Genomic DNA, 15,224 nt, shown 5'->3' on the forward strand with positions numbered 1-15,224 from the left:
GGAAAGAGAAGGAGGAACACTCTGACATTCAGGGTTAGAATGAGTTTCATGAAGCAGACTGTGAAGATCAAAGCTGCATTAGAAAGCTTACATGAATGAATGAGTGGACAGAAGTGGACAGAGATCATCTGAAGCACTTCAAAGGCTTTAAATCAGCACATTTCTCTTTATTCTTTATCAACTCTGTTAGTTTCTCTCAGTTTTCTGTGGAATGAAGCTAACAGCAGGCTAATAAGATGCTGACCAATAGGTTTCTATTAAAGGTTGTAATTTGTATATGAAAAAGTGCTTTGGCTCAGCAGGGATCAGCTTACAGGTAGAATACAGCTGCTGGATGGGATTAGCATGTCATAGCTATCTACCAAACTGCTAACTGGGGGATTTCAGGCCATCTATGGATCATTTTTGCTAACTGTTTATTCAGCTTAGGCTCACAGGGCTGCAGCCTGTGCCCTAGCTGTCATAGGGCAAGAGGCGTGGTCCACCTGCACAGGTGAGCAGTCCATCACAGGGCCAACAGAGAGAGACAGAGAAGCACTCTCTCACATCCACACCTACAGCCAATTTAGAAGCACCAATGAACCTAAGCAGCATTTCATTGGACTGTGGGAGAACATCCAACCTCCACAGAAAGGCCAACAAGCTTCAACCTACAACCTTCTTGCTTTAAGGCACTAGTGCGAACCACTTTCCCCCATTTCAGCCCAAATCCTGCATCTTCCTGTTTCTGACTCCAGGCCAGCTCCACTAACACTTTCTCATCAGACACTGCCACCTAGTGGAGGAAGTCTTAGTTCCATTTGAAGCTTCAGATTACAGTTAGTTCCTTTACAAAGAGGTGGAGGTGGTGGGGCCACAGCACCATCATCACTGAGTGCCATAGGACACTTAACCTTTGTTTCCATATGCTGGGAACTTCCAGTTGTTCCAAGGAGGACTGGAAAATGTGTGAAAATCTCCCAGTCAGTTCCTCACAGCACACTTCAATCATTTCCCTCCCACAGCATCAGGACCAGGGCTTTTTCTCTCTTTGGTCCCACTAAGAGATTTCCACACAAACACCTCATCAGTGGGACTCTCAGAGCTACCAGCCCTTTGCTACAATCACAAAGCTCTTCATTGAAATCAATGATATCAAAGCTGGAATCAAATGAGTCCAAGTCTTCTGCTGATTCAGCATCACATTCATCTTTGCTCCTTGTTCTGCATCCCCACCATGGACTTCATTCCTTTCCAAGCCAGCCTTGAGTGTCCTTTATTCAGCTCATCCTCTGCTTTACTTTTACACCTGATTTTAGCTGCTTTATCTCTCTTTCAACAAGTTTCTGTGCCTCAATCTTTTTCTTCTCTCCCTCATAACAAGACAGCTTCTTCTGCCTGAGAACATGTTGGAGTGATTTACTAATCCAGGGCTGCTTATTGGGGAAAATACTTCCTGTTTCCAAAGTAATCCCCATTTTTCCCAGAAAGAAATGTAAGTAGAAATCGATGATCTCAGTGAGAACATGAGCCTTTAAAAAGTCCCAGTGGGTGCAGTCAAAGCAGTCCCTCAGTCCCAGTATAGAGTCTTTGGTCCAGACTGGAACAACTGTGTGCCCAGTTTGAGCTCTCTTCAGTCCTGTGACCTGACAGACCCAGAGGGGCCATCGCATCACATTTAGAAGCTCCCCTAATGGAGCCACAACACATGTCCAACACTTAGTCTGTCTTGTTGGACCAACTGGAAGAAATGATTCAAGGACTTAGTCACAGAACAGAGATTCAAATCTCCAAAATCCAACTGGCTGCATCAGGACATATAGTCTGAAACTCTGCACAGTTTCCTGTTTGAAGCTGCTTCCTGTTGGCTTCAGCTGTTTGGAGTTTCCATTTTCTAAACTTCTACATTCTGAACCTTCTTCAGCTCTGAACAGATGATGAAACACTGAATGATTTCAAGCTCACACTTTGTCTAATAAACTTACATCTTTCATTCTTTATACAGATTGAGTGTCTGTGGTTTGTCAAAGATCAGCTGTGATTATCTGACAGCAGCACTGAAGTCCAACCCCTCCCATCTGAGAGAGCTGAACCTGTGGAGAAACAAGCTGCAGGATCCAGATGTGAAGCAGCTGTCTGATCTTCAGCAGAGTCCAGACTACAGACTGGAGACTCTGAGGTCAGTAGAGTGATGGAGTGAGTGGGTGGTGCTGTCAGCAGTATTGTACTAAACACAGTCAGTATGAAACAAAGATCCAGTGTTTCCTGTAAAGCTGCAGCTTCTCAGTGAAGCTGTGAGAGGAGAATGGTGACAGGCTTCAGGATTGGACACAAACACTTCCTGTTTCTGACCTTTATGGTCACCATAGTAACGGCTGACACGCTCTGATCAAACACTGTCAACAGCCAATCAGCTCTCTGAACAAAGCAGCACGCAGACCAATGACTGCATTCGTTTCCAAGTTTAAAGCAGTGAAGAACACAGTCTGTAGGTGAGGAAGAATTTAGTGAGAGCAGATGTTTGGATGGAATTCCTCCAGTTAACAGCTGGAACCGTCCATCTGGATTGTTGGGCTTGTTGTTGGGGTTCCTACAGAGCTCAGAGTGGACACACCAAGGTTCTTCTAATGAATGAAAGTCCAAACTCAAACTAGGAGGGAAAAACATTTTCATCAACTTCAATAAAAATCCAAAGATTAGAAAAAGTGAAGCAACAATGAGTCCTAGTACAGTCCCAGCACTGAAGTCCCTGCTGCTCTTTATACTGGATGTGCTGCATCACTGACTGACAGCTGATGAAGAGTCTCTGGAAACACTCGTTTATCTCCTCTGCTCTTCCTTCTTCTCTCTGCAGGTGGTGGTGATGATGGTAAACAGGGCGGTGTGTGTGCTGAGAGAGGAGGAGCTGTGTCCTGATGATCCAGAGAGGTTGAAGCAGCAGCAGCTTGTGTGTAGAGACGCTCTGACTGGGCCATGTTACTGGGAGGTGGAGAGGAGAGCTTCATCCAGCAGTGACTGACAGAGGAATGAGAAGAAGTGCAGATGACTGTCAGTGCTGCAGAGTGAACTGCTCTGAGAACAGCTCCACTGTCAGACACAATGTAGAGTCCAGCATCATCCCTGTGTGTCCCTCTGGATCTGACAGAGGATCATCAGTGTATCTGGACTGCTCTGCTGCTGCTCTGTCCTTCTACAGTCTCTGCACAGTCTCTGTCTGACTCTGGCTACATTTTTGGCATTTATATTCTTGGTTGCTCTCTTTATATTTTTCACATGCAAAATGTGCCCATCTTTGGCAAGATTCACACTGCACCTGGAAAGGAAAAATAAATGGCTCATATTCTGTTTGGTGAATACTATTACTCAACATTTTAATTATGATTGGCAAGTAATGATACTAAGACTTATGTGTTTCTTTTGTTTTGTTTTACCATTTCAATCATGCTGCGGTCAGCGTTAGCATCTAACATGGAGCAAACAATGCAGTAGTCCTCAGCGTTCCCTGAAACACAATCATAGTTAGGTTTTAATCAAACATTATTTATTGAATAATTAAAAAATAATAGTACATTTTTTCCAAATATACTTCCTGGAAAATTAGTCTAAATCAGACTTTGAGAAGGGTCTTATCTGAAAGTGTTTGAAGAGCACTATTTGTACTGTGCTGTTTGAAAAGCACTATTTAAATTGGAAGTACGCACTAACGTGATAAGGACTTTACTGGACTTACCTCGATTTTCAAGTAGGGTGCAAGCTATCTGCATTCGCTCCAGCACAACTGGCTCTGTAGTGGTTGACACCTCACCGACCTCTCCAAAATCAAGGTAGTGTTCTGCAAACTGTGAGATTGATCATAATTAGAATGTAAAGTCTTAATTAGGTAAAGGATAGGATAATTATAAGCCACAAGGCTTCAGCCTATTCCTTTTTCAGTTACTGTATGATTAAGTACTTCTATGTAAAATGATCATCTTTGTTGTTGTTGACCGAAATAACTTTCACTTCACTTAAATTCACTTAAAGTCTTAATTCTAGCTAACAAGAAACTGAATCATTTGAATACGGGTTACCTTTAACAGTAAAACTCCACAACTGCTGGAATCCTGTCGCTTGTTGTGTTGCATAGTCTGTAACTGCCACTCCATGGTGTCTTCATGCCCTCTCATCCTCAGAAAATTCCTAGTTGAACAAAAGTGTTTGTAATGAAACAAGATTTTTTTTTTTAATCTAAGAATAACACCTCAGTATCATACATACCTCCAGTTGCGCAGAATTTTCCTGTCATAAACACCTTCATTCCCATGGGGTCTATGAGCAGTATTTTCTGTGCAGAAATGTTGACAATCTAAAGAAAAAGTTAAATTAAAAATTACAATTGTTTGTGCCACTGAAAACTTATTTAAAAATAACACTTTGTGCAAGAAACTGCTTCACAACAAATTATGCAAATTAATAACAAAATGAACACATACCACAAGAATCCAGTGTGTACCAAAGTTCACAGGGCACAGCCACGTCTTCAACTGGGAACTTCATCTGTGGGATTGGAAGTGCAGAGTAATTTGGATTTACTTAGGTACCATGCGTCTCAGGGTGTTTTCAAATATAGTCTTCTTTAAAGGAACCGAACTCTTTCCTCAGCAACAGAAAGGAGTCAACTGTTTGGACCACTTCTGAGCTTTCAACATACCAGTTGAGGCATCTGAACTGCCCAGAAAACAACGAGCTTGCAACTACTGAACAGAGCAGGTGTGCAGCATTCTGCACAAGTATACAAAAATGTTATAGAACAGTAAATAGGGTTTTTTTTTTATTTCAAAATTAGTAGGTAAATGACATTTCTTACTTACCTTTCGTCTGTCAATAACACGGTGCAGATATGCATCAATGACCTGTTTTGAAAAATCTGAGTTTATACAACAACAGCAACAATTTTTGAAGTAACTGCTTGAGTGCTGTACACAAAAACATCTAAAGGAATCGAATTGCTGATAAAGGTTCTTTCTGCATATACTGAAACTGGGTATTATGATGTCACAGATGTCACAACATCTGTGTTGTGGTTGATAACATTTTTTCCTATTGAAGTGAATGGGTGAAACCTTATCAGAGTTTTGCAATATAACCCCCCCCCCCCCCCCCCCCCCCCCCCCACCTACCCGCACATTTTAAACTATTAATGGTCTCTGCACTGCAAATGCTTCAGAAGGAGCAGAACCTCGAAATCAGAATCAATAATGATAAGTTCTCTTACCTCATCAGAAACCACCGTGACCCCTGCAGTGTTCGAAAAGAGGAATCCAATAACTTGTATGGTCCAACAGCTGCCTCCAAGCGCCCAGTATCCTTTGCACGCCATAGCCTCTTTACTAAAAGAAAAATATGATAAGTTAGCTTAGGCATGCATGAGATTTCTAGTGGATACGCTTGGTAAAGGCCGACGGGCCACAACAGGAAAAAGTCAATACAATAGGCATGCATTTACACGCAGAGAAATAGGAAAGGTACAGCGGGTGGGCAAAATAGAAAATTACTGACAGGCAGATCCATTTCCAGACTTCCACAAGCTCAGTGCATGTTTCTTTATATCCAATATGAGTTGAAGACTGCAAAATGCAAACAAAGTCATGCAACAGTCAATTAAGTTGCAACGCCAAACTGGCAACAAATGACCAACTGGTCAAAAAGAGTTGTTCACTATGTCACCTTCATTTTCTAAGCTTTGTTTCCGGGAGGGAAGTTCTTGTTCACGCGTTTCTGGTCCTGGAACACAATTAAACTCCTTGTGTCAGCCGTTTTGGGTGCATAATGAATCCTCTGGACTTTGCTGGCACTGAGGGTTAGCAGTAGGATGGCAGGGGGGCATCTTCAGGTCTGTGCTGCTGTTCACCGTCTGACTGCGAGTTGGGTATTTTTACTTGTCACTGATATTTACATGGTGGCTTCTTCTGTATGGCTTGATATGGTCAATGCTGTAGTGATTTCTTAAAGTTGCTCCTTCCGTGTTTTTTTTAATCTCACACATTTGCCAGCGATGTCTTGAATGGTGTAGGGTCCTGAAAAATCTGGATCAAGTCTTCCTCCCTTCCTTCCACGTTTCATGTTCAAGAGAAGAACTTCATCTCCAACGCTGTACACAAGGTTTCTGTACTTCTTCTGGACTCGTCTAGCATAAGCTTCCTTTTGTAAGTCTTGGGACTTTGCCATATTTTCCTCTACAGTTTTTTTTTTAACTTGCTCTTGTGCGTCTCTTGTAGAAGATACAAAGTCACCGTAACTCGACTCCTCAGGGAGAATGATGGAGGACAGCTAAAATTTTCACATTTTAAATTACAATTAGTCCACCACCAGCACCTTTGTTTTGGCCACATTCAGTTTCAGGTGATTCTCCTCACGAACCGACCAATCAGTCCTCTGTACTCCTCTTCCCTTCCCATTCCCTCTTTAATCCAGGATCTCAACCAGTTTGTTATGTTCTCTCTTATAACTTAACTGGTAAAGTAACAACACATTTTTGGTTGTTAGTAACTTACTTTATTAACCATGTTGTGGAAAGGCACAGGCATATCAATGCGCACATGCACCACGCTTGGTGTTCTCTACTTTACCACAAAATATAGACTGATTTTACTAAATACATCACAGTTCCTCCCATCCAGCTTTGATGAACACATTAAGTATCAAACAATCGAGATATTTTCAGGTAAATGCCGTAACCCAATAATTGTACTTAAACTGAAATATGACACCTACTCAGTGATTTACAACATAGAGGTAGGTTGTTTCCTCTTAAACATTTTAACCGCTTTCCTTACAAAATGAACTGGAAACCTATAAGTTCAGTCTCTGAGGTGCTCTGCGATTTCTCTCAGGGTAATGTCTGCCTGTTTGGTCAGAGTCCATAGTGCTCTGTGTGGAAAGTTCAGGTGTTTGAACATTGGTGGTTTCACGTAAACCCTGAACCTCAGGTGGTGAAGCGAGGGCAAACTCTTCTGAATCTTGAGGTGTAGATGTGTCCTCTCAGGTTGCTCTGGAACTACGTGACATTCTGCATCTAGAATCTGATCAACATGTCTACACCAGTCTAAGTTGGCTCCAACATTTATGGTGTATATCAGCGGTCCGGTCCGTGAACGAATCGTGCCAGAATGCCATTTCTGACTTGGGTCTCTGTAGTCTCTGGCGAGAACTTTTTGTCCAACATTGAAGAACCTGGTTTTGTTTCTTGTTGCTTCCACCATGGAAGACTGTTTATCTTGGACATCCTTGCGAATGTCTGGTTTCAGCAAATCTAGATGTGATCTCAGATCTCATCCCATGAAGAGCATTGCAGGTGTGTGTCCAGTTGTTGCATGAGTGGTAAGACAGTAAAAAAATTGTCAATTTTCTGTTGTAGCGGTTTCCCCTCTGTGCGACTGGCTGGTTCAGCTTTGTTGCAGGATGATGGGGAGCTGAAGTGATATGTCGTATGCCGTTACTCCCAAGGAAACACTGGAACTCCTCTCCAGTAAACTGATGACCATTGTCACTTACGAGCTGTTGTGGCGGACCTGTGCGTGCAAACGGTGACCAAAGACTATTGATCGTGCTGGCAGCTGTTGCTTGCTTTTCGGGGAAGATTTCTGGCCACTTTGAGTGGGCATCAACCACAACCAGGAACATTTGGTCCATAAATGGGCCAGCATAGTCTATATGAATGCGTTGCCATGGAGCAGATGGCCACTCCCACGCGTGTACAGGTGCTGTTTGAGGCTGGCGCAGCGTCTGCTGGCAAACAATGCAGGATTTAGCCATATTCTCCATTTCACAATCAGTGCCTGGCCACCAAACATAGCTTCTAGCAAGACCTTTCATCTTAACACCCAAATGTCCATCGTGCAGTGAGTCCAGTACCTTTGTACGTAGTTCGGGTGGCAGGATGACACGAGTTCCCCACATGACACATCCTTGGCAAACGGATAGTTGGTCTTTGCGGGTGGAGTACGCAGAGAACTGAGTGTCACTACAGGACGGCCAACCATTCACAGTAAGATCGTTTGACAAGATTGTGTTTTGGCTCGTTTCTCTTTTCACCTGAGCACTTGTGACAGGTAGGGGTTCCATTTGTGTAACATGAAACACAGTAGCTGGATCAGTCATTTCTTCGGTGGGTTGCATGTGTGGAAGACGTGAAAGTCCATCTGCATTTCCATGTAGCTTTGTCCCTTTGAACTCAATGGTGTAGGTGTGTGCACCCAGGAACAAAGCCCAAGCAAGCGTACGCAAGCCATGGTTGGAATACCTTTCTGAGGGTTAAAGATGGACACCAGCGGTCGGTGGTCTGTGATCAGGGTGAAGTGTCGTCCATATAAATACTGATTAAACTTCTTCACTCCCCACACTAGACTGAGTGTTTCTCTGTCTATCTGCGTATAGTTGTGCTCGGCTGCATTTAGGGACCTTGAGGCAAAGGCAAGTAGTCGTTCGGATCTATCAGGCATTTTGTGAGATAGCACGGCACCAATGCCATATGGTGAGGCATCACAGGCGAGGCGAAGTGGTAGCTTGGGGTCAAAGTGTGTCAGAACCTCCTCTGATGTAATGAGCTGCTTAACTTAACTAAATTAAATGCCTCTTCATAGTTTTTTGTCCATTTCCATTTGACATTTTGTTGCAGCAGAGAGTTCAGCGGGTGCAGGACTGTTGAAAGGTTTGGTAGAAACTTGTGGTAATAATTAATTAAGCCCAAGAATGAACGTAGCTGACTCACATTTTTAGTGTCTGGTGCCTTCAGGACTGCTTCAACTTTGTCCTCGGTTTTGTGGAGCCCATGTCTGTCGATCTTGTGTCCACAATACTCAATGGCATCCTTGAAGAACTCACATTTGTTTTTGTTTGCTCTCAATCCATATTTTTCTAGCCTGGCCAGGACTGCTGTTAGGTTAGCCAGATGAGTCTCCTCATCAACACCAGTGACTATTATGTCATCCAGAAAACACTGTTCCTGGAATGCCTTGTAGGACCTGATCCATGGCACGTTGCCATACTGCTGGGACACTGGCGATACCAAATACCAGCCTGTTGTACTGATATAGGCCTTTGTGAGTGTTTATCACCACATATTTCCTGGATGTCTCTTCTACTTCCAACTGGAGATAAGCCTGGGCAAGGTCAGTTTTTGAAAAGTGTTTGCCACCTGCGACTGCTGTGAATATGTCTTCTATCCGCGGAAGTGGGTACTGATCTATGTGGAGAACTGGGTTCACTGAAACCTTAAAATCACCACAGATCTGCACTCTGTCACTTGCTTTCTTGCTTACTGACACTATTGGTGTAGCCCAATCTGACCATTCCACCTTGGTGAGTATTCCTTGCTCTTCCAAGCGCTGGAGCTCTGCTTCGACTTTGGGGCATAAAGCATAAGGTACAGGACGTGCCTTGTGAAATCTTGGTTTTGCATTGTCCTCCAGTATGATCTGTGCTTTAATATTTTTCAGGGTGCTGATTCCATCTTTGATCACCTGGGCACGGTTATTAAGTTTCTGTTTCAGTCTTTCATCCACAGAATGTGCACTCGGGCCTCGTTCCAGTCTCATTGACATAAAGTTCCAGGTTGCGTTTCTTTTTCTCATATTCCACTTTCACTTTTCCCAGAGGAGTTATTCTTTCACCTGTGTATGTTTTCAGTTTCACCGAGGTGTGTTTCAGTTTCAGATTGGGGAATTTGTCTCTGTAATCTTCATATAAGATCAGTGAGAGGGCAGACCCAGTGTCCAGTTCCATCTGTAACTCAACCTCTTGTATTTTTGGTGTGAGCCATATTGCATCATTGTCTTTCTCTTGCATTGTGTACAGCTCCAGGCATGCCAAATCCTCCTGAGAATCATTTGAGTCTTTCTCAGTTACTTCATGCAGCTTTCGGTCTCTTTTGCACATTTAGTTTTTGTTTGATGCTGCGCAACAAGTTGTATGTTTTTCCTCTCATCCTCTATTTTGTTAGCCAGACAATATTGTTCATCTCTCACCACATATGTTGTTCAATCCTCTTTGCCATTATCAAAAATGTCCATTTGTCCAACGCCTCCTGACATTTTCTCAGTATTTTCAAAAACATCCTTTACTTAAAAGAACTGATGTTACTCACGTCCTCTCTGCAGCGCACTAGCCAGGCGAGTGAGTTAGTATCCACACGGATGATTAGTTGTTTTTGCCGTAACCTTTTTCGTGTCTTTTGGCCACTTTCACAAGGATTTCCCCCTCCTGTCGTCCAGTGCACATTGGAGATCCGTTTTAATGCCATTTTTCGGCTAAATTATCCACACCCACTGCCGCGCTATGCATTCTGGGATATGTTGGGCCACGAAGTCTACACTGCCACAGCCTTAAAATTCAGGGAAATGAAGGACGCATTTCACGGCCGCATTTGGAGCAGCCTTTGAATTGGGACAGCCTTCGGCGCGCCGCTGTGACGTAATCGGCCTTGAAATGCGTACTTTAAGGCTGCAGACCCTGAATTGGGATACAGCCACTGACATGAGACAACCCTTCACAATAAAACAGGAAACAAGAAACAGACGCAGACTTGACACTGAACCTATACTAAACACGAGACACAACCTAAGAACTAATCCCTCACTAAGAATAACAGAAACATGGAATACCAATAAACAAAAGCATCGGGATACAAACCATAATACAAAGTAATATAAGAACTGAAAATGCTGGGTCAAAATGACCCAGAACCGTGACAAAAGCCCAGAGTTCAGTTTGGTCTTGAATTCTTTTAGTTTCTTCTCCACGTTCAACGACCGATTTACTTTTTGGTCCTTTGTGAGATGAATTTCCAAATATCTTATTTCTGATTTAACAGGAATCTTACAGTTTATCATTTATGGCAAAGAGTTCACAGTTATTAGGATTTAACGTTAATCCAGATGTCTTGGAGAGTTTTTACATTTTTCACTAGTTATTGGAGCTTGATTTGTTTTATCTTGAAGATGGCTGTTAGAAAGAGTGTGTGTGTGTGTGTGTGTGTGTGTGTGTGTGTGTGTGTGTGTGTGTGTGTGTGTGTGTGTGTGTGAGAGAGAGAGAGAAAGCGCGAGAGGTTGCGTCTTGATTTAAATCGAGTAGTTAATAGTCAGTAAGTGTCCGGCTGCTCCTGTATGCGATTAGAATGATGCCACCTTATCCCATAGTCCAGCCAATGATGCGATTCACATTCGTGTATATACGCAGCTAATCAACATGGTTGACAGGCTATGACAGCGTCCTTATGTGTTTTAGCTAGCAAAGCGGCGTGGCTGATGTGGAGTGATACATCTGCTGTTGTCAGGCCTGCAGGTATCAGGCTGTTGTTATCCTTTATCTCATAGTGGACAGAAATTATTTTTTGGAGTGGCACAAATAATTTGTGTGGCATCAGATTTGATGCCGAACAGCTGATTGTTCTGTAAATAGTTTGAAATGTTTATTTTAAAAACGCCTTGGCTGCATTTTTAGGTGAACATCTGCAAAAAACTTTGTTGTTTGCATAACTCACATAACTCATAACTCAAACATTACAAAATCCAAACGCTGAACTGCACCTATGCCACAGAGCTTCATTCCAACACATCAATTTAATGACGTTCCTTTCAATAAACCTTGGACGCACACAATTAACAGGAGTAACATCCCCACTAATCTGCCTGTTAAACCTAGCTAACCCAGCCTAGTCTTCCGTACATACTGGCGATGGGTATTTATGCACCTCCATACCGTCAGTTGTGAGGAAGACAAACTGTCTTAAACACAAACTGCGGCGGTACTCCCAAGCCAATGGCTTCAGCCGCCTGATGCACAATAGAAAGCAAATCAGTACAACGCCTAATGCAGGTGAAACTGCTGAAACCTAACAGGGGAATAAGACTCCTGATTGAAACCAGCTGTGTGAAGCCACAGGCTTACTCTAAAAGGCAACAGCAAACCTTAAACTCTCACCAATAAAACTATATATAAATAATCCAATAAAACCTACAAACTCTTCTGTTGACAAGTTGTTGTGGCTCCTCCAGCAAATGGCCGCAGCAGGCTAAACATGAGGACGCTGATGACGACAACAACAAACACATGAGATGCACTTCTGCACTATTTGCTCCTTTAATTCCACGTGTTACTGTCCACTATACAAATCAGCACATCGAACTATTAAACAAATGCACAGACTGCACAAACACAATGACTGCAACTCACAAAGAATTACACCAATTACTACACCAAACTACAACATCGGCCTGTGGCATCAATTAGTGCATAAAACATACATCAAGTTACAGCCAAAAATGCATCACAATGACTCAAGCTGGGGTCAACAGGTTTCCCCTCATGCTCACCCGACCTTTCTGCTCATCAGGTGAGTGCAACCACATTTATCACCTAACACGCCCACGCCCCACACCCGTGCACCAATACAAGGTGTGCATTTAAACCAACCCTCTTAATCCAAAACAAAAAGGAACAACTCATATGGCTCCTACACTTGTGCTCAAGAACTCAGTCCTATATTTTAGGTTATTCTGAATAAATCGTTCATGCCCTCTCTTGGGAAAGAAGCTGTTGTGGTTCCTGGTCCTAAATCTAGTCGTCCAAAAGTTCTAAACGACTTCAGGCCTGCTGCCCTCACCTCAGTCTTTGAACAAATCATCAGAAATGTGATTATGGAAGACACTGAACTTCAGCTTGATTCAATGCAGATTGCACATGAGCCCAACAGAGGAGTGGAGGACGTGCTTTTGATTCTACTTCACCTGATTGTCAAACATGTAGAGAGTAAAGGACTTCAGTTCATCGATTTCTCTGCTGCTTTCAATAACACAGCCCCAGATTTGAATCAAAAGACTTTTAGAACAGTTTGAAATCCGGACAAACCTGAGCAAGTGCAGTCATATAAATATCTTGGGGCCATTGAGTCTGTTTTATCATGAGAATGATGCAGGACAAAGTCTTATAAAAGCAGCTTTGTCCCTGCTGCCGTCACTAAACTTAATAACTAATAACTGTTTTTCTGATTTGATTCATCGCGTCTAATTTCCAAATATGTGTCTGTCAGGTTTAAATCGATGTGTGTGTTTGTGAAGGGATGACAAATGCTATTATTTTTCTGTAAAGCAAATTTACGTAAAAGTAAACTAACCTTGATATGTCAGGATGTAGATGTCCCACCCAAAAACGTCATCAGCCCTGAAACATCGGTACTGTTCCAGGCAGCATTGCTGTCCACACGTCCATCAGAGTGTTAGAGGTGGCTGTCACAGATGTTGCAGTCTGCTCTCTGTTTCCATGAAACAACCACACTTGAAATGATCATTAAAGCTACCTGTACTAAAGGAAGCTGAGAACATGGCAGACGTGGGACTGACTGTGATCAGACTGTGACGATTGTTCTTGAGCAGATCTACAGGTCAGCTGTTCCACATCATGTTTCTAGGATGGAGCCGTTTGGAATAATGCCGCCCTCTGCTGGACAGATATCGTGTTGTCCCTGAGTCCTTCTGATCCTCAGCACTTTCTATCAGGAGACAACGCACCCAGGTCCCATCTGACGTTGTTCACTTGATGTTCTGAAGCCCAGTACGGACCTTAACACGGGCTCCATGTGGACATATTAGATTAACTGTTTTTTAAGACCAGTTTCTTGAATTACATGACGGTGTGATTTTTATTTTGTGCTTTTAGTGCAGAGAGAGTCTCTGTGGAGGTTGGATGTTCTCCCCGTGTTTGTGTGGGTCCTCTCAGGGGACTCTGGCTTCCTCCCACAGTTCACAGACATTCAGGTAGTGGGGTTAGGTTAACTGGTGAATAAGTGTGAGCGTGAACGGTCGTCTGTCTCCTCACCCTGTGTCTGCTGGGATCCACTCCAGCTCGTACATGCCCGTCAGGCACCGTCCTCATACCTGTTCTGGTAAATCCAGTCCTGGAAGACACAGCTCACCTGGAATCTGTGTTCATGTTATAAAATGTTACATTTCATTAGAAGTTGGTTGTATTCCAGTTTTATGTTGCAGTTTTCACTTTTGAAAGGGAAGGTTAGTCCAGCTCAGTCAGATGCTGAATGCTCTCTTTCAGTACGTTGTTGTATTAAACGATGACTCAGCAGACGACACATTGTAGCCATGTTAAAAATCATGCAACAGACCCTTGGTCACGATGTCATTGTGGGGATGTCTAAAGGCTGGGTTCCTTCTAATAACTGTAACAAGTGTTTATGGCGCTCGTTGTGATGCTGGGTCAAAGTTCAGCCTCTGAAGACCTCGACGTGTTTGAAGTTATCCACAGGCTGCGAGGTCCACTTCAAAGGTGTTCTATGTTAGATGTTGGTCAGGTTAATCAAAATGGAAACTGTTGAGTTTACACATTAACCAACATGGTCCAGCACTAAACATCGTAAAGCCTTTAGTTTTTGGAGAGAGGATGCTGCCATCAAATTCAAAATGGGCTAATATTTTTCTTTAAATGTTTCATTTTCTCACTTTGTTTAAAATACTGGTTTATAGGATTTGCAAATGATTGCATTCTGTTCTTAATCATATTTAACACAGCGGATCAAACGTGGGGAAGTGGGTGTTATATTCAGATTGTGGGATACATTTAGGAAATGTAAAACTTTTGATGTTAATGTTGTTTATTTGCAGGGTTTAAAAATAAATGTGTTTACTGTTTGAAACTCATACTTGGCCTTCTACTCTTCATGGCTGCTTAACGAAGCTAACAGGGTGGACAGTCTGAGGAGCTGGGAAAGAAAAGCGTCTGAACTGCTTTAAATTTCTTGAAGACGTTTTATCCAAGAAGTTTCTTCAGTTCTGAGAGAACGGCGCGGCGGTGGGTGTGGATAATGTTGCCGAAAGAAAACGGCGGAAGAGGGGCGGCTGAAGAGTAAACTTTCAGAAGTAAGTACTGAATATTATGTCACTTATTTATGTGCAAATGTTTAATAATGAAGAACATTAAAACATTACTGTTGGCCACATGTTGGCAAAGTTATGTGACATTAGTGATGTTTGTACTTTCAGCGTTTACTTGGTTTTAAAGCCTTTACTTTAAAATATACGCTGTTCAATAGTCGACCTTAATCCTACAGAGAATGTGATGATTTTGTGGATAATTAAAGTCAGTCATATATCCACAAACACAACAAGCTGAAAGTCAGTGATGCTGCTCGGTTTGCAGTCCTGAATATCACGGCACAAGCAGGATTCACTGCACTGTTAATGTTAGCTATGTTATATTGC

General features: G+C 42.7%; 2 protein-coding genes across 2 annotated transcripts in view; both read left to right on the top strand.

Moving 5' to 3' along the window:
• LOC146716552 (protein NLRC3-like) overlaps positions 1 to 15,224 on the top strand; it is a 247,013-nt gene that overhangs the window by 187,369 nt on the left and 44,420 nt on the right. The gene's annotated exons all lie outside the window — the stretch shown is intronic.
• The window catches only part of LOC146716557 (protein NLRC3-like), a 224,524-nt gene that overhangs the window by 82,010 nt on the left and 127,290 nt on the right, over positions 1 to 15,224 (top strand). The gene's annotated exons all lie outside the window — the stretch shown is intronic.

This window comes from Copadichromis virginalis, linkage group LG3 (assembly GCF_057382275.1).
Source record: "Copadichromis virginalis isolate Kocher_CV1m ecotype Utaka linkage group LG3, C_Virginalis_male_GT1.1, whole genome shotgun sequence".
NCBI lineage: Eukaryota > Metazoa > Chordata > Actinopteri > Cichliformes > Cichlidae > Copadichromis > Copadichromis virginalis.